Raw genomic sequence first — 19,664 nt, 5'->3', positions numbered from 1 at the left:
CCTCGCTTATTTCTCAGTCAGTCGTTCTCCTTTGACCTCACTCTTAACTGTGGGAATAGTCAGTTACTCCTAATTGCCACCAGGGAGCGCCCGTGGAGCTGCTCTCAACAGTGAGTAGTTACGTTACTAAAGCAGAGTGATCACCAGAGTGACTGGATCATCTCTGCAGCCCATTGTGAGGAAACATTGGTCACAGTTGCCTGCAGAGATTAACCAGTCAGCCTGAGGAGCTGGAAGAACACGTGGCCTCACATTCATTTTCTGGAAATTTGTCACCAACCTAATATGAACCTTTACTTAAAATACAAATATAATGTGTAACCATCCATAGACTTAGCTTTATTCACAATATGGAAGTCTGGTCTCAACAATCTGAGTGTAAAAGCAGGTTCTGAGCAATGAATGCACAAGATGATGTTAGTTAAGCCTGGATGAGGCTGGAGCTGATCTCAGTCAGGGGGACAGACATCCAGAGATGTTCAAGAAAGCTGAAAAAAAAGTTGCTGGAAAACTCCTGTCCCCGTCGCTGCATTTGTTTTGATAATGAATGAAATAAGACGGGACGGACTTTCAAAACTACTTTTCTGTTTTCAGCGGTCGTTTGCAGGATGGATAGCCAAGAGGTAATGTATCTATTTTTGGCTAAACAATATAATATGACAATGTTGAAAATCACTAAGTTCAACTTGGTTTTATTAGTCACCCCCGCCCCCCTGTCCTGTTTCAGCCAGATAATGCGCCCCAAACTACAAACTCATACGCTAGTCCAACATACTTACTGTCAAAATAAAAAAAACACTTTTTTAACCTGTGAATAACTGAATGCCCATTCGTTATATTTTGCAGATCAGCCCTGCACAATTTTACAGTTCTCAGGAAAAATACTAGAACCCAAGACAAATCCCCTGTTTTTGTTCCCACAAAACAACTTGTTACTCTTCCGCTTTCTTTTTTCGCCTCCTCCGTCAAAACTTAGATTTTCTTACGTTTTTTCTCTGCTACGGCCATGATTCCAGCTTCTGCTGAGCTCTGCGCTCCACGCCCCGCCCAGCTTTCGTCTCGACTACGAATGGGGAAGGAGGGGGAAGTGACGTATCCCGTAAAGCAGTCAAAGCCATAAAAATGTGTAGTTTTTTTAGTGTGGAAGGGTTCCTACCATGTATCTCAAAGTTACGATACGATACGATACGATACGATACGATACGATACGATACGATACAGACCCCTCAGACCATGACAGTCAACTGCACTAACCAGTCGGCCAAATGCTGATGTGTTGCCCAGGTGGGCAAGGCCTTATCTTATCTGTGGTCGTTACACTATGTAGTATTGTTTTTAATGGACAAGATCCGGCATTTTACGTTGAATTCTATTGTTCAGGTTTTAAAATTCTAGCTAAATACATAAAAAAGGGAGGTGAGGTGTGAGCTTCATAACAAAACTTCTGTGCCTACTGGGCATTAATAACATGGGGTTAGCCATAGAAAGGGGCGATAACAGCCTCCTGCGCCTACTAGTAGGTAGAGTAGGCCCTACTGGCCCATATCTATGGGATGATTGTTATCGTTTTGTCCTTCATTCAATGGTATGACAGCAGTCAAATCGGGTGACGGATCCCATTGACTTTGCATAGAACTATATCCGTGGTGTTCCCATTAAAACCTCAATAAAACACTGCTAAAACAGCGTTAAAAACATGCTTTTACAAACTGACAGTAACAAACAGTACCTTGCGCGTCAAAAACTTATAACTTAGCCACTATAATAAAGAATAATATATACATAATAATAATGTCATAATCCGTGTATATATCACGACAAAAGATCCCATTGACTTTGCATGGTACAATATCCGTGGTGCTCACATGGAATTATACCATTTTCCGTGTATATACCACGGAAAATAGTGGTGAGAGGTCGTGGGCATTTCACGGATTTTTGTGGGATCAGGTTGCTCTACATTTACCAGAACATTGATTGTTAACATGAGGTAACAGACAAACAACGGTCAAACTAGGGAGATTAAAACCACGTTTGTTCTGAGTGAACAGGTAGCTCTGGGTGTTTGAACTGGACGCATCTTTGTTTGGCAGATACGAGGTGATGAGCTCGGTCCCTGCACCGTCGGGGGGGCAGTGTTTCACTGTACCACACAAAGCAGAATCGTTGGTCTTCCTCCTCCTCCTCCTCCTCCTCCTCCTCCTCCTCCTCTCATCCTCCTCCTCCTCCTCCTCCTCCTCCTCCTCCTCCTCCTCCCCGGTGATGAACTCCAGCAGCAGCAGGGGACGACTGAACTGTGACACTAACGCGTTGCTGAATCTTTGTGAGAACAGGCTTCGTTTGGAAATCCATGTTACTGTCACGTATAAATACAATCATTTATCTGGATATGGAATAAAGATTCTGATTGGGAAACACTAGCACAACATGTGTAAAAGGTTGTTGGAAATGCTACTATTTGTTGTGTGTAAGTGTAAACGATGAACACATATAAATATGTATTAAACATTATTTTCATATTATATCATAGATCAGAGCCATTGCTCTGCTGCACGGCCTTGTTTGATGTCTAATTATAGATCATTATGTTTATCTTAAAACAGACTGAGTTGTGTGTATTTGACCAAGTGGTCTTTTCCTTTGAAACAAGCAACTGAGATGTAACTATAAATCTGTATCAATCCCTAGGGGATGAATTAAATGACTCCGGTAGGTCTGAATCTCTGCAGCTTTTAGTCTCTTTCACTAACTGATTACATCCCTGATTAACGACTCATCTTCATCAGAAGTGGGTACATAACATTAACCTCTGCCTTGCAAATAAACTACTTAAAATAAGCATAAACTGCATATTTAAGAGGGTAAAATATTTATCACACCAACCATTCCAAACTATTATCCATAAAATGTGCAGAAGTCAGCATATGTGACGGTTTGGGGGTCGTCAGTGCCCGTGACGGGGGGGGGGGGGGGGCTGCACATCTGGAAATGACTGATAATTAAAGGAGATGTATTTTAACTGGAGGTCCGTGGTTATTTTAATGAGGACGATACAAGAGCTCATTCTGCACAACTAACACCAGCACCTTCTTACACTCAGACATGTGTTACTGTCTCCTGCTGCTGCATCATGACCAGTGGATCACATCATTACTGTGACATGCTGGCCGTCTGAACACTTACATTTAGATACAATGTGCACAGATCTCTCCTGCAAAACTGAAAGAAATGAGTATATATAAATTGCCATTTAAGGTCAAGGGGATGTGGCTCAGCTCTCTCTCATCGTCATCCACATGAAAACGCAAATAAACGAATGTTTAAAAAAACTCTGGGCAAAGTTCCACCTGCCTGCTGTGTGCTGCTGACGTCCCTGACTCCCCCAGTCTGGCCTTCGGCAGGAGGGTCCCCCCTTATGAGCCTGGTCCTGCTCAAGGTTTCTTCCCTCCTAAAGGGGAGTTTTTCTTGCCACTGTTTGGCTTAAGGTTTTTCTCCCACTAGGGGAGTTTTTACCTGCCATTGTTTATATAATAATTGCTCGGGGGTTTATGTTTATGTTTATGTTCATGTTCTGGATCTCTGGAAACGTCTAGAGACAACATCTGTTGTATTAGACGCTATATAAATAAAATTGAATTGAATTGAATTGAAAGTGAAGATTTTTGAAAACTCTTTGAAAACGTTTATGTAGATGCGTGCAGACAGAGACAACCGGAGTTTTGCGTTTTCGAACGTCACATTATGCGCCAAAACAACAACAAATCTGCTCTGACGTGCGCCTTTTGTTTACTACAGAACTACGGATGATCCAGCATCTGTTCTCCAAGCTATTTATTAAATAAATGGTCTCTGGTCTTGACCACCGTTTACTGCGTTACACCGACACAGAGGCTACGCCGTAGGGTATGTGGCGATGCGCACTGCACGCCGTACCCTACGGCGTAGGCTACGGCGTAGGCTACGCCGTAGGGCTGCGTCAATAACGCGGCAGCTCCGTGGCGGGACACGAGGGGACTCGGGCTTGTTAACCGAGAAGGAAACGCGGATACCGGGGAAGCTACGCCGCAGAGGCGCAGCTTCCCCGGGAGCAGCAGATGATCTACAGTTTTAGAATGCTTATGAATGTGGTCGAAAACGCAGATCTTCGGTTATGTGTGGAAGGGTTTTTTTTTTAAAAACGATGTAATGTGGATACAAATTATTTTATAAACGGAGGGGGGGAAATATTCAGTATTTAAAAATACCCGGCTACGTGTGTACATAGCCTCAGCCTTGCTCCTTGTGCTTCCGTACTGTGTTTTCCTCCATGTGTCCTGCCAAGTTTTTCCTCCAGTTTTTTGATCCCTGTTTCTGCGCTATTGATCCTGCTAAGCAGCGCTTTGGTTTTTGGTACTTGCCTTTTTTGTGGAATAAAACCTTTTTTGTTGAACTCCTGCCTCTCGCTCTCCTGCATCTGGGTCCTCATCACACCAGTTGTGACACAAAGCAAAGGAGTCACAGACCAAAGTGTTTGTTATATTTTAGAAACCCTCCAACTTTTCTGGAGATAGGGTTTGTAGAGCTGCTTCAGCAGAAGCGCCAATAAGAAAATGAAATAACATTGCTTGTGAAAGTCTTCCAGTCGTAACCGCTGACCGATATTTTCTTACATTGATATCACATTTTACTGTTATTTGCAGTAATGCAGTAATGTTATGGATTTTTCTCTGTTTTGCTGTGACATGACAAGGTTCCCCAAGCCAGTTTTTCTTGGGGCTCAAAACCCAGAGATCTTGGAAACCACCTATTTTAAAACAACAAATTAAAATGGAATATATATATATATATATATATATATATATATATATATATATATATATATATATATATATATATATATATATATATATATATATATATATATATATATATATATAAATGGAATATGCAACATATAACTTTCATGCAGGTAAAATCCTGACTCAGAAGGGAAAGACTCAAGTAGAAATTGTTTAAGACATTTAAAATAGTTTCATATCGAACTCAGACACACACACACACACACACACACACACACACACACACACACACACACACACACACACACACACACACACACACACACACACACACACACACACACAGACCTGGGAGCAGATGACATGTTGGATTTGTTCCAGCCTCACTGGGCTCCAACGGCTCTAACCAGGCGAGACGTTCAGGGACAAAGCTGTAATTAGAGCCACGGGGTGTCGGGGCCGCGGTCAACATGGACCCCCTCCGCTCCGCTATTGTCCTGCCACGGAAAACAGAAAAATAAAGACAATGTGATTTGATTCTGCTGAGGTGCACACTAAAAGGCCGTGCAGCGACACAGAGCTAAAGCAGCGCTGTCCGTTGTCTTCAAACCATACATCCATGGTTCAAACGCAGCATCATCCCGGTCGGTTTGTGTCCAGCATGTGTCCAACGTGGAGACCCCTCGCTGTGTCCCCCATGGACAACTCATGTTTCCCTCAAAACAGCAGAACCATCAGCGCGGTTTACACCTGCAAGGCCTGTTCTATCCCCGACCCCTCAAGTTCTCAACCACATGTTAACGGAAGAGACGCTTTTGGTTCACAATGCACAGCAGAAGCAGGCCAGGGGCCGGATTCACAAGATCTAAAATTAAGAAGTTCATAAGAAAGTTCTTAAGTGCAATTCCTCAATATTTTCTTAAGAACCACAGTCTTAAGAACTGTCATTTCTTACGAATTTCTTATTCCTCCTACTTAAGAACTTCTTAAAATATGTCATTGCATTGCAAGCGCCAACAAACAACATTTATACAGGTAGTTTGGTCTTAACCGTCAGTCACTCACTAAACATGGAGAAGGAGAAAAAGAGATGCAGGAACTTTTCAAGGTTATGGATGAGATTAATGTGCGAAAAAAAATATTATTGGGGAAAATTAATAATAATTAATTACCACGCTAACTAACTTGCTAACAAACAGTTAACAAGCTCTTTGTGTAATTAATTACAAAGTATATCCTCAAACTATGACCTACCAGTCTAAACTTGTCTAAAATGTGTTGAAAAAGGTGATATTAGAGTTTTACCTTTTCACAGAAGAAATTTTAAGACAGGTCAAGGTTGTCTTAAAGTTAAGAAAACAGTCAAGAACAAATTTGAGAACTTTTATTTCAAGAATACCTTTTTTTCTTAAGTTTTTTCTTAAGAAGAAACTTAAGAAGAAAGTTGAGAAAATACTTAAGAACGTTTTTGGAGAATATGACTTCTTCTCTTTTTTCTTCTTAAGACTGAACTTACGGTAAGAAAAAAATGACACCTAAGAAGATTTTTTTTCTTAAGAATGTTTTGTGAATCTGGCCCCAGATGTGTGCATGAGCTCAGGAAAGGATAAATAAAAGGAGTTATCTGATGACAAATTAGTAAAGAGATCAACTCTTTACTGACTATAAGCTAATAGTCATCCAGATATGAGACACTCTCACAGAAATGTATTAAATCCTGTTCTTCTTTCACTAAAACAAGACGCTACACGTAGAAACTCTTCACAAGACATTTGTAATCACGATCAATAGGCTGACAAGGAAGTTGAACACATTTTGACTAAACTGCACAAAAAAGCCTTTTGATACCTTAAACAGCAGAGGGGAACATTCCTATGTTTCTACACGTAAAGATTATGGATAATCATGACATGAACATGAACCATTCCTCAATGGGATTTAACAGCTGCTCTGGGAAAAGTTTTTGTAAAAATTACAACAAAAAAAACCCACAAAGAGACTAAAGGGAAGGGAAACTACCACATAAACACAGTTACTCATTGAGATGTTTGGGAGTCACACACTGCAAAAACTCCAAATCTTAACAAGAATATTTGTCCTATTTCTAGTTAAAATGTCTCATTTTTAGTCAGACAAATCTCATTACACTTAAAACAAGTGTCAATCTTGTCCCACTGGCAGATTTTTTCTACTAGAATTGAAAATTTACTTGAAACAGGTGAAAATTGTCTAATAACAAGTTTTTTTTCTGGTAATGACTCTGGTTTTAAGTGTAATGAGATTTTTTGACTTAAAATGAGACATTTTAACTAGAAATAAGACAAATATTCTTGGTAATATTTTGAGTTTTTGCAGTGCAGTGTTGTTATTAACAGAAGAGAAGTGGTTCCTACCTCGGAGCTGCACATGCGGGCTGCAGGGTGCAGGTCTGAGAGAGCGGCAGCTGCAGCAGCGCTGACCCTGCACAAGACCACACACACGTACACGCACATGTGCACGCACACGCCGGGCATCGCAGGCAGTGGACACGAGCTGCAGCTTTCTGTTCTACTTAGCAATAAAAGAAGCTGGACTTTAGCAGTTTAATCAAAATAACGAAGTAAATATTCAAAATGATAATCGAATGAAACTACTGCAGCACAAATGGCTGATGAGGACATACACGACCCCTGAAAAACTTAATAAATGCTCCCCTGACATTCCAGATATAGGACTGTCTCAAAAAATTAGAATATTGTTATTTTCTGTAATGCAATTACAAAAACAAAAATGTCATACATTCTGGATTCATTACAAATCAACTGAAATATTGCAAGCCTTTTATTATTTTAATATTGCTGATCATGGCTTACAGCTTAAGAAAACTCAAATATCCTATCTCAAAAAATTTGAATATTCTGGGAATCTTAATCTTAAACTGTAAACCATAATCATCAATATTAAAATAATAAAAGGCTTGCAATATTTCAGTTGATTTGTAAGAATCCAGAATGTATGACATTTTTGTTTTTTTAATTGCATTACAGAAAATAAAGAACTTTATCACAATATTCTAATTTTCTGAGACAGTCCTGTATGTGTGTGAAATGTTTGACTGAGAAAGGTACTTTATTGCCCCGAGTTGGTAGCTTTTTGGAAAACGGTTGTCTGTTCTAAGCAGAATCACAGGTATCCAGGTAACCTGTTCAGCAAAACTTTGTATTTTAGGGATACATTTATATCCAGACAATTTCTCTTTCAACTCTAATAAGACTGTGATCAACTCCTGCAGGCCAGAAGGAGGATTGTTTTATCCTGGAGAGACTGAGGTTTCCTCTAGTCCTGGATTAGAGAGATGGCAATGTGTGTTACATTAGAAAAGCTAACTTATGTAATTAGAGGTAAAGCACAAGAATTTGAAGAAGTATGGACACCTTTAATGGACTTTCTAAAGCAACAATAGAATATACATATCTGTAAAACAAGTAAGTGTGACATTTTTTTTTTTTTTACACAGCAAGACCTGCTTGTATTTTATTGTGCAATTAATGTGATACTTGCTGATTGTTTTGGTTTTTTGTACATTTATATTGAAATTCAATAAAAATATTGTTCAAAAAAAAGAAAAGATAATCATCCAATCATCACCTCTCTAGTGGAAGTGCAAGAACATCATACCAACATTTATCAGTACACATGATTTTTAGTGGTTTTATGGAAGCTTGTAAACCTGGTAAGTAATTAGTTCTTCATGTAAAGAAAGATTGAAAGACTATATATATATATATATATATATATATATATATATATATATATATATATATATATATATATATATATATATATATATATAGATAGATAGATAGATAGATGATAACATGACTAAAATCACCAAAATCAACAAACTTAAGTCTTTTTCTTCACATTATAAATCTAATACTTGTTGGAAAAATAATAAATTCCACTTCCTCAGCATTGAGCAAAACTGTTAATCTAACATGTATCGTTTTACTGCTGTTGGTTTTATTTGAACATTTAATCCTTTTGTTTTCTAGGATTATGTCTCATAAATCCCAATATTCAGGAACTCTGAGGAAAATTAAGATTGCTAGAATAATCAATAATGACCCAGCATCTGGAGGTAAATACTCTTATTTGTGCATTTTGTATACAAATATGTCTTTCATTCTTCATTTTTATAAGGTCCATGACAGAAAAAAACAAAAAAAGAAGCGTGTGTAGGTAAATGTCCTTCTCCAGGGTTTACTTTGTGGGACAACAGAGCCACATGGCTGCACAGAAATGCAGAACTTTAGTTCCTTTAGTTACTGATTAGCTGGCTGCTTGTGAAAAAGTGCCGTCATGTCAGATGTTGGTTTCTTATCGGACAGGTCAGCCTCTCCACCTTGAAATGCTGATGGAGCTTTTACAGATACAACACCTGACGCCTTCCCACCAACACATGCAAGATCACTCTGGTCATTCTGGGAAAGCTGCCTCTGTGAAACAAAGGGGAACACCAACCTCGCACGGCACTGTTTTATTCCTTAATCCAGTCCATATATCTGCTCCTGTCTCAGGATTACAGGGTTATCAGGAAGAAAGACATGATACTTGAGATGGAACATCTGTGCTACTTGTTGTGGAGTCACTAAATACGACCATAGCTCTACAAACGTTGGGCTGTTGTGTAAAATGCAAATTTAAACAATATGCTGTGATTTACAAATCTCATAAAACCATATTTTATTCCCAATGGAAAACCAAAAACATGTGAGATGTTGAAATGAAGACATTTTTACATTTCATGGAAAATATTATCACATTTTGAATTTGATGATATCGACATAACTCCAACATTAAAGCTGCAAGCAGCGATGAACGGTCCTCCACCCCTGTACACGTTCAGGCTGCAGTGGAAGCTTGTATGACTTACATGTAGATTCTTCAGGCCTGGACATTTAGCAGATGACACCAGCCACGACTCTCTATATCAAACCATTCAAAAGTTATGGCAGAAAGTAAGAACTGTCAAATATGGACCAATCAGATGAAGGGTGGGCGCGCTTTTTGGCGTCTATCGTCGCCGCGGTAACGCTTTTTACCTGAGAAAAGTAATGCGCAAGGTCACAGGATGGAGACGCACATTTTGATGTATAACACACCGTGGTGCACGTTACGGTTCGGGCGAAGAAGCGGCCGAAGGAATGGCATAAATTGCGACAAAATGACACGATTAATTCAAAATGTCCGACTTCCTGTCCGTTTCGGCCATGGCGCCAAGAGACTTTTCTTTAAGTTACGACATGATACAGGTGTGTAGCGATTTTCGTGCATATACGTCAAACCGTATTGTGGGGCTTGAGGCACAAAGTTTTCTAGGGGGCGCTGTTGAGCCGTTAGGCCACGCCCATTAATGCAAACAATTAAATATCACATTTTTCACCAGGCCTGGCTTGGTGCAAAATTTGGTGACTTTTGGGGCACGTTTGGGGGGGCAGAAAAAGGCCCTCATTTCGTTAGAAAAACAAGGAAAAAAACTACGAAAAAAACGAGAAAAAAATTCCTACAGATACAATAGGGATTCCTTCTGTTTTTCACAACTGTCTAACATCTGGGCAGCGAGTAGCCGGGTTTCAGGAGGTGTGTTCCCTTTCTCGTGTAAACACACCAGACTTGTCATTTGACAGCTTTTGTGTAGCGCTGAAGATAATAACCAAGCGCCAATCATCAAACTTCCAGGTTAAGTCTCATGTAAAAGTAAGATTCCTTGTATTTCCTCGACTGACTCCCATGTTAACATGTCCAACTTTAGAACAGAAACAAACATGTTTACAGCCGGCTTCAAAAAAACACTTCGGTCTCAATCGTCTGGTTTCACATCCATGACAACTCTGAGGGGGGGCTGTTCTTTTGTACCACGTCAGGAGAGTTGATACTGAGCAACACATGTATTTTTAATTTTTTGTGATCGATTTTTTATTAAGAATCTCATGGTAACAAGATGATCATAATACTGTCATAAATGGCATAGAGAATGGAAGCAGTACGGTCAGAGATTATCTCCTCTTCCTATGCTAAAAAATAAAATAAAAATAAAACAAAACAAAAAAACTACAGCAACAATAATAAAACAGACGAAAAAACTAAACAAACCTATTACCCATGAATCCCAGTATCTCTACAAACCATCAACATTAAGATATCCAATGACACACAAACGTGCTAATTTCCTCCACCATTCACCATGATATCCACAGAAAGTATATGTATCCACTAGAGAATGAAGAAAGAGTACACATAATGTATATATAATGTATACCGGTATACAAAGTATTCTAAACATACAAGCAACATAAAAAAACACCTAGAACCATAGGTAAAAGACAGTTGACGAAGGATGGTTATAATAATACACTGATTTTCTTCAGTAAATTCGACCAACAAATAATATTTTGTGCTTCGGCATAACAAATGTATTTTTAACAAGATTGATTGACAGCAGGCTCAGCCAATGGCTGGCCATTATCAGCTCCTCTTCCATAAGTGGCCTGCTCCATCCTCAAGTAAGGAGACCTGAGCTCAGTGCAGTGTTACTTAACAATCACCTCATGGTAATTAATAAGGTAACTAAGCTCTGATTCAATAATGATGACATTTTCAGGATGATGCTCCATTTTTTTGGAAGTTGTTCCGGTCTTTTTGGACTACAATAATCATAAAGGACAGTAACAACTGTGTGCTGTGTGTCGCTACTCTGTTTTTTAAAAAATGGAGCCGCTTTCTGAGTAATTAATAGTGTGGGAGTTGTTCATTCTGTTTTGAAGCTTTTTCAGAGAGAAACACATCGTTGAGTCACAATAATTCAGTAACGAGAGACACTGTAACCTGTTTTCTGTTAACTCATTGCTACTAAATAGTCCTTTCTTCCAGACTATTATGGCACTTTTCCACTAGTCTCGCTTCAGCCCGGCTCGGCGCGGCGCGACTCGACGCGGCTCCACCCGTGTGTTTTTCCACAGCCAGGGGAGAAGTGGGGGGGTTGGGGTGAAGCTGCTGTGACGTACTCGATTGCGCAACACCTTTGTTCGTGTCGGCGCAGATCAGAAATCAGCTGGAGCCGCGAGCGGCTGAGAAAAAAACAGCCCGTCTACATCCCTTTTTTAATTTTCTCGACAGCCACCAGGTTTATGAACATCTGCACCTCAGAGTTGGATCACCAAACAGACGTTTGTGCTGTATAATAAAATCGCTGCGAGCCGCGAGTCCCCTCGCGCTGACTCCCGCTTCCTGATTCAAACGTCTGACGACCCCGCCCCCCGACCAATCGGTGGCGCGGAGGGTGGTGACGTCGGAAATAGTCCCGGCTCAGCCCCGTATAGAACCTCGCTGAAATGGTTACAGAAAAAAGTATCGGCTTGGAGCGGCTCTACCCGTCTCAGCCCTAGTGCGAAAGGGCAAAACGGGTAGAACCGAGCTGAGGTGATACTAGTGCAAAAGGGGCATTAGGAAAGTAGTCATTGATAAGTCTTTGATGACTTAATAACCCATCATATGTTCATCACCTATTACATATTTAACTGACCGCTATCTTATCATCAACTAATCAAAAGATTATGCGTAACATTTTATCCCAGAGTTAATCATTATGCAACAGTTAACAATAGTCTCTCACATTTTCGAATTACTTATTCAAACATTTTATTACTGCAACATTTTTTCGAATACTATTATTGATAACTTTCTCCATTCTTGTATTTTCAAAGAGGCAAGTTACTGATGCGTCCGCTCCTGTGGATATCCTGCAACTATTTAAAAAATGACAGATTACAGGTTAAAATCTTAATAAATAAATACATCGTTGAACATGTTCATCATGTATTTGCATTATTTACCATTGAATTCATTTCAGTTCAATTCAATTTTATTTATATATATATATTACAACAGAAGTTGTCTCTAGGATCTTTCCAGAGATCCAGAACATGACCCCTGAGCAAGTATTGCATAAACCATAACACTGGCAGGTAAAAAACTCCCATTTAAGAGGAAGGAAACCTTGAGCAGGAGCTGGATCAGAAGGGGGGGACCTCCTGCTGAAGACCAGCCAGGTAGAGCAGGAAAAGAGAGATAGGAAAGAGAGAATGAAGAACAGAGAGAGTTTTACAGGGACCAATGTAGTGAAGCTAACACTGGAGAGACGTGGTCTCTCCTGCTGATTCCTGTCAGCACTCGTTCTGCTGCATTCTGGATCAGTTGGAGGATATTCAGAGAATTACTTGGACATCCTGCTAAAAACACATTACAGTAATCCAGTCTAGAAGATACAAACGCATGAACTAGTTTTTCTGCGTCACTCTGCGAGAGGATTTTCCTAATCTTTGCGATATTACGGAGATGGAAAAACGCTGTTTTACAAACCTGATTAATATACGTTTTAAACGACAAATCCTGGTCGAAAACAACACCAAGGCTTCTCAAAGTTGCACTGGAAGCCATCACAACACCACCTAATCCCTTCCTAAGAAGCTCTGGACCAAAAATGATAACCTCCTTTTTATCTGAATTTAGAAGCAAAGAATTTACGGACATCCAGTCCTTGATGTCGCTAAAGCTGGTCATACACTGTGCAATATTTTAAATCGTTTGATTCAGCCCCATCTCACACTGTACGACTAGATCGCGGAGTTCAAGAGTTCACAGCCCACGATTTATGGTCTCTGTAGTGTGTGCACAGAGCACACACTAAAGGCTGATTTATGGTTCCGCGTTACACCAACGCAGACCTACGGCGTAGGCTACGCGGCGACCCACACCGTACGTGGAAATGCGGTCTTTTTTTCTGCTATTAATACATGATTTGAAATGTGAATTTGCAACACTTAAACTACAAATAATAGTTTTACTACACTTTGGCCAAATCAGTGTATACTTGTAGTACAGTATGCGAATTCGGAAACGACCATAGTCTTCACTACTGAGAGCTGCAGGAATGCACGGCTCAACAGAGCTGTGAATTTCAGCTCTAAAAATGTCAGTATTCTTTCCTTTGAGCATACTGAATACAGCTGCACTGCAGGATGTTTTTCCTCTTCTTTTCTGTGGGGATGATTAACGTCTTCCCTCTAGTGGACTGAGAGGAGAACTACACCATCCCTGCTTTCCTGCATCCTACTGGGTTTCTGTCAGAAAGCTTTAGTGTGTTAAGGTCTATATTTTCTTTTTTATATACATTAACAGAACACTTCCCCAAATAATTATTTTTATTTGATAATGTAAGACTGAAATAATTGCTGAACAATATGTTGGTTACTGGCTTCTATTTCTCTTTTGTTGTTATTTGTATAATTGATGTTTTCTGTAATGTGTCCTTGATTGCTGTGAAATACGCCTATAAATAAAATGTATTCTTCTTCTTCTTCTTCTGATCATTTATTATCTTGATGGTCACAAAACGCTACAGGTGAGATCAGGCTGCATCTCTTTAGATGAGTTTAGATTTCCCATCCTGTTCTGTTTAAATCAGACATGGTTGTGTGGGTGTATATATATATGTGTATATATGTGTATGTAAATGGACAGTAACAAGTACATGTGTATGCTTCGTGCAGAAACATAGATAATACATAAATAATGTAGATATTTCTGTACAGATGAATACAGGGACTCAGGGTCAATAGTGATTATATACAGGGAACTAACTGCACATGGCAATAATCACTCAAGTATCTACTAATTTATACTTAGGTATACAACAACATATATTTATAGTGTGTACAATTCTCACTATTAATTTATGTAACTTCTGAATACGTCAAGATTTATGATATGGTCATTGTTATATAACAGCAAAATTAAAAGGGCCATCAGTCAGTACTAAAAAAAATATAGATAAATACTATAGTATATAAAACATTTACACGGAACATAAAATAAAACACACAACTGATTAGAACCAATAAATAATTAAAAATAGCCTACACATGCACACACACGTTACAGATAAGATACAAATTGAGAAATGGGGGAGAGTTGGGGTTAATCAGTGTTCATCAGGTTGTGTTATATTAAACTCTCAAAGAAATGTTGCAAGTTCTTGATATCAGTTTCAAGCCCCCAATCATCTGATCTGAGAGCTTTTTATTCGGTCACAATTTAAATGACAAATTCCAGCATTACATAGTCAGACCAAAAATCTAAATATTTTGGCCAACATGTAACTAACATGACCAAGCATATATGACATATAAACAACTGCAAATAAATCACCCAGAGAGTAAGGTGATAAACAGTAGTTTAAACAAAAAGTCAGAGAATTAATCTGGAATTAAAGTAATTAAACCTTCATATATGGTCACATATGGTTTGTTTAGTTTTTATATGTTTTAAGGATTTTTTGAAAGTAAGAATTCCATTAAAAAAAAAGTAAAACAGTGGAGTGCTATCTGAAAACCAGTCTGTGGATGAAACATTTGGGACATTTACTTTATAAAAGCTGTTTTTTCGTTGTATAAGTTTTTTAATGCACTTTATTTTGATAGGCTCCCGGTGTAGTCACGTGACTCGCATAGGCGCCCGTGTTGCTGCCTGCTTTCAAGTTTGTTTACAATCACTGCTACAGAACATATATTTCTGAGAAACAATATCCGTGCCAGTAGATGTATATTAAAGTTTATTTATTTTACCATCTAAGAGTGGTGTGAGGTGAGCAGCAGTGAACACCGAGGGTAAATGTTTCAGGCAGCTCCTGAACCTCCTAACCCCGGCTCTATCATCATGGCTGCAGGCAGCAGCTGCAGCTGAAGGTGAGGACAACATTTACATCATCCAGGTTAGCTCTGCTCTCTGTTGGCTTTTATTTATTTTAACTTTGCTATGAAAGGAAAGTGAGTTTTCTCCCTGAGTTTTGTAAACAGGTCGTTGATGCGGGAGGACAGTTTACTGAGACAGTTTATGTCACTGCTGGCTGCACTGGCCTTTCAAAATAAGTTGTACAAATCTGTTTATAAACTAATCTTATCGTGTTTAGACCTTTCCCCCTGATTATATTTTCTCTAAAACGTGAGGTTTTTATTACATCCTTCTACGTGAAATGTTCCTTAATCATTGATAACCTCCTCAAGGAAGAGCTAGTTTGATCAAACTCACATCTTTGATAGCTCCATTCTTCCTGGTGCTGCACTTTCACAATAAAATCCTTCAACTTGGATAGAACTTTGTAACTCAATCGAGCTGTTGTTCATGCTATGTTGTTGTTTGATCTGGTAAAAGGCTCTATAGTTTATTTGTATTGCACAATTCAACACAAGGTAATTCAAAGTGCTTTTATCGAGATTGGATTAGATTCAACTTTATTGTCATTGCACACATCAAAAGTACAGGGCAATGAAATGCAGTTAGCATCTACTCAGAAGTGTTTATGCAGTGAAATAAACACACACACACACACACACACACACACACACACACACACACACACACACACACATATATATATGTACATACTGCAGATTAATAAATAACTGTTGTTATAAGGTGCAGGTCAGATATGAATGGAGTTGGCCTATACAGTTACTTATAAACAATATGAATGATATAATAATATATATTATGATATATATTATGAACAGATGAGATGTGATTATATGATTTACACAGATTTGAATTACAGTATATACATGGGCGATTGCAGTATTTACTTTTTTTACATCAACATTAAAAGCAGCAAGACACAATTAAACAGTAAATAACAAATACAATTATGAGAAAAGAGGTAAAATAATAAAAAGCAAAAGTAAGAGCAATAGAGTACAGCAGGTAAGTATTTAATTTAAGAGTACGCTTAAACCTTAAACCCAGTGATGTCTGACAGTAATAACCTCCATCCTGTCATTTCCTTCCTCTCTTCGTTGCTACATGCACCTCTCCTGGTGTCTCCACAAGTCAGATCCTCGTGAAGAGGATTGGAATTTGGGAAATATTTTAAAAACTTGCACACAAGTACCTGCTTACTGTCAAATATCTCACATCAGAGACAGTAGAATCACTCTTGTTGCTTTGGCCATGCTTCTCTTTATTTTGGAGAGATTTGACATTGTAAAATATTGATGAAATTGACCCCAAAATATCTCTTTCTTGGGAAATAAAGACAAAAGCAAACAATAAAAGAACACACGGAACACTTTTTAACCAATACTGTGGGGAAGTATCATATGTAGAAATTAAAATATAGCCATTCTAAACATTTGTTTTCTTTCTAAATGAAATTGAACTTTACAAAAAGACCGTCCCCAAATTCCTTGAAAATCTGTTCAAAAATAGAGATTTAAAGAGTTGTTACTCCACAAGTTGCTGTAGTGTACATGAAACATGACCAGAGAGCCGGCATTAATCCTTGGTGTGTTTTTCCGTCAGCAGCTCAGCCGTCAGTCATGGGTCTGCGGGACGTCTGGAAGAACTACAAAGTGCTGATTGTGATGGGCACAAGTCTGGGACTGATCCACTGGGGCTGGTACAATCTGAAGTCCAACCCTCTGCTGCACAAGAACAGGGAGGAGTACATTCCTGAGCCCGGCATCGTCGCCTACGTTTCAGCCCCTGCGTCCTCTCCTCCTCCTGCTGCTGCCGCCGCCAAGAGCAAGTAACAAACCGAGGTACGGCGTTCCTGGGATCACCTGTAGGGCTGGGGATCGATTCAAATGTCAAGAATCGGTTCGATTCCGATTCTTAAGATTCACAATCGATTATCAAGATTTGATTCGATTCGATTCCGATATTGATTTGGGTTAGTGTTATTAAAACTGTTTTTTGAGCTGTTGCATGAATTATATGACTGTGGTTCTGCAACATATTACTACTAGTATTATATTGAGATTAAACAGCAAGTATTGCAGCTAATGATGCTGTAAGGACCAATCAGCTCCCAGAATGCTGATAGAACTGCTTTCAGAAACATCGTGGGTCAGAATTACCAAACAGATCCAGGGAGGAAACAGACGGATGAAATCGGTTTTATTTTTTCCCACATTCCGTTTTTATTTGTTCCATTTTTGGTCTATTTTGGTTTTTAATTTTTGAGCATTTGGTTTTTAGCATTTTTTGCAAATGAAACCCCAAGACATTATATAAAGTAATGAAATATAAACAATTTATGCAATTATAACCTAACACTTTAATGTTTTCATACCTTTAAACATATTTAAAGGCAAAAACATGGCACCAGTTATTCTCGTGTCCAACAAAACATTCCTTTTTTGGGGATAAACAAAAAAATAACCAAAAGTTGTAATGTAATGATGAAAAAAAAACAAAAACATAAATAAATAAAAGAAAAAAAGAAAAAAAATCGATCTTTAGACATATGAATTGATTTTTAGGAATTAATATGAGAATTGATTTAGAATTGGGAAATCGATTTTTTCAACACAGGCCTAATCACCTGCAGCAACGTTCTCAGGGCATCAGTCTGCCAGAGGTGATGCAAGGTTATTAGTACTGGACAATTCAACAACAAGGTGATTCAAAGTACTTTACAGATATTAAAACATAAATAAAAACCATGATTTAAAATTTAAACGAAAAAGAAGGGATCAAAATCAGATAAAATCAGTAATTAAAATATGATCAAGTTTCTAATCAAGTCTAAAAGTAACAGTGCAGGTTTAGAGCTTCACTCAAATGCAGCTGAGAACAGCTGAGACAGATTCCAAACATTTCTGGATGTAGTTCCTCATGTGTCCACTAGATGTTGCACTGTTGCTGTTTTGATACAAGATCGACCAAGACTCCCCACATAAAGTTTTAAATAGTATAAGACAGAAAGAGAAGGGGAGGGGGGACCCACTTTAAGTATTTGTCTTTATTTGCAGCGTTATACACATACAAGGGTCCAGAGGTGGCACCTTTTTCAAACAGAAACCAGAGCTAAACCTAATTAATTACATTGTGGAAGAAGAGTTTTGTTTTCTCACACTTTACAAATACAATTAGCTGTAACTTGAATGCAAAAGTACACTTACCCTTTTTCCAATAAATATTTTCTAGCTGTGTGTTTATCCAACTACTTATTAGGAATTAAAGTTTCAGTGACTAATATTTGGATAGATCTAAATGAGATGTGGAAGTAACAAACAATTAACTAATACAAATGGAGGTAAGGACAAATAAGTGAACAGTAAAAATGGGTATAAATTGAAAGAAAAACAAACATTGAAGTAAGTAATGGCATTGATATGTCACATATACAGTATTTGTTCTGACATAATGAATATAATCTTCTCATTTCCTCAGTGCTGTAGTCGGTCATTATTCACCACTAGAAAGCTGCTGTTGATCCTTTTAGAAAGTTCCCCTTAAATGTGAAAAATACATGACTGGAAAAATATTCCAGTCATGAAAATGCTTCCTAATAGGATGATATGTATGTAGATTAAACTGTGTTGCTCTAAAGACTGGATAGTAAAGTAATCATTCATGGCACGTAACTTGTATTTGTGAGTTCCAGTGAGGTGGAAATGGAAGGCGGTGACATTTTCCTTCTGTTATGTGTCAACCAGCACTAAATGTTCTGGCTTAAATGTATTAAATGTAAATGTAGTACTAATAAGCACCTCGTAAGTTAAAATCCTGAGGTGTTGAAACAATATTTTGAGGTGAGGTCTTTCTTTGCGACTGGGTACAGCAGATACTGTTTCTAGGGCTGGGGATCGATTCAAATGTCAAGAATCGATTTGATTCCGATTCTTAAGATTCAGAATCGATTATCAAGATTTGATTCGATTCCGATATTGATTTGGATTAGTGTAATTAAAACTGTTTTTTGAGCTGTTGCATGAATTATATGACTGTAGTTCTGCAACATATTAATACTAGTATTATATTGAGATTCAACAGCAAGTATTGCAGCTA

Source organism: Cololabis saira, chromosome 1 (assembly GCF_033807715.1).
Source record: "Cololabis saira isolate AMF1-May2022 chromosome 1, fColSai1.1, whole genome shotgun sequence".
Classification (NCBI taxonomy): Eukaryota; Metazoa; Chordata; class Actinopteri; order Beloniformes; family Belonidae; genus Cololabis; species Cololabis saira.
Note: the sequence above shows the minus strand (reverse complement) of the source record.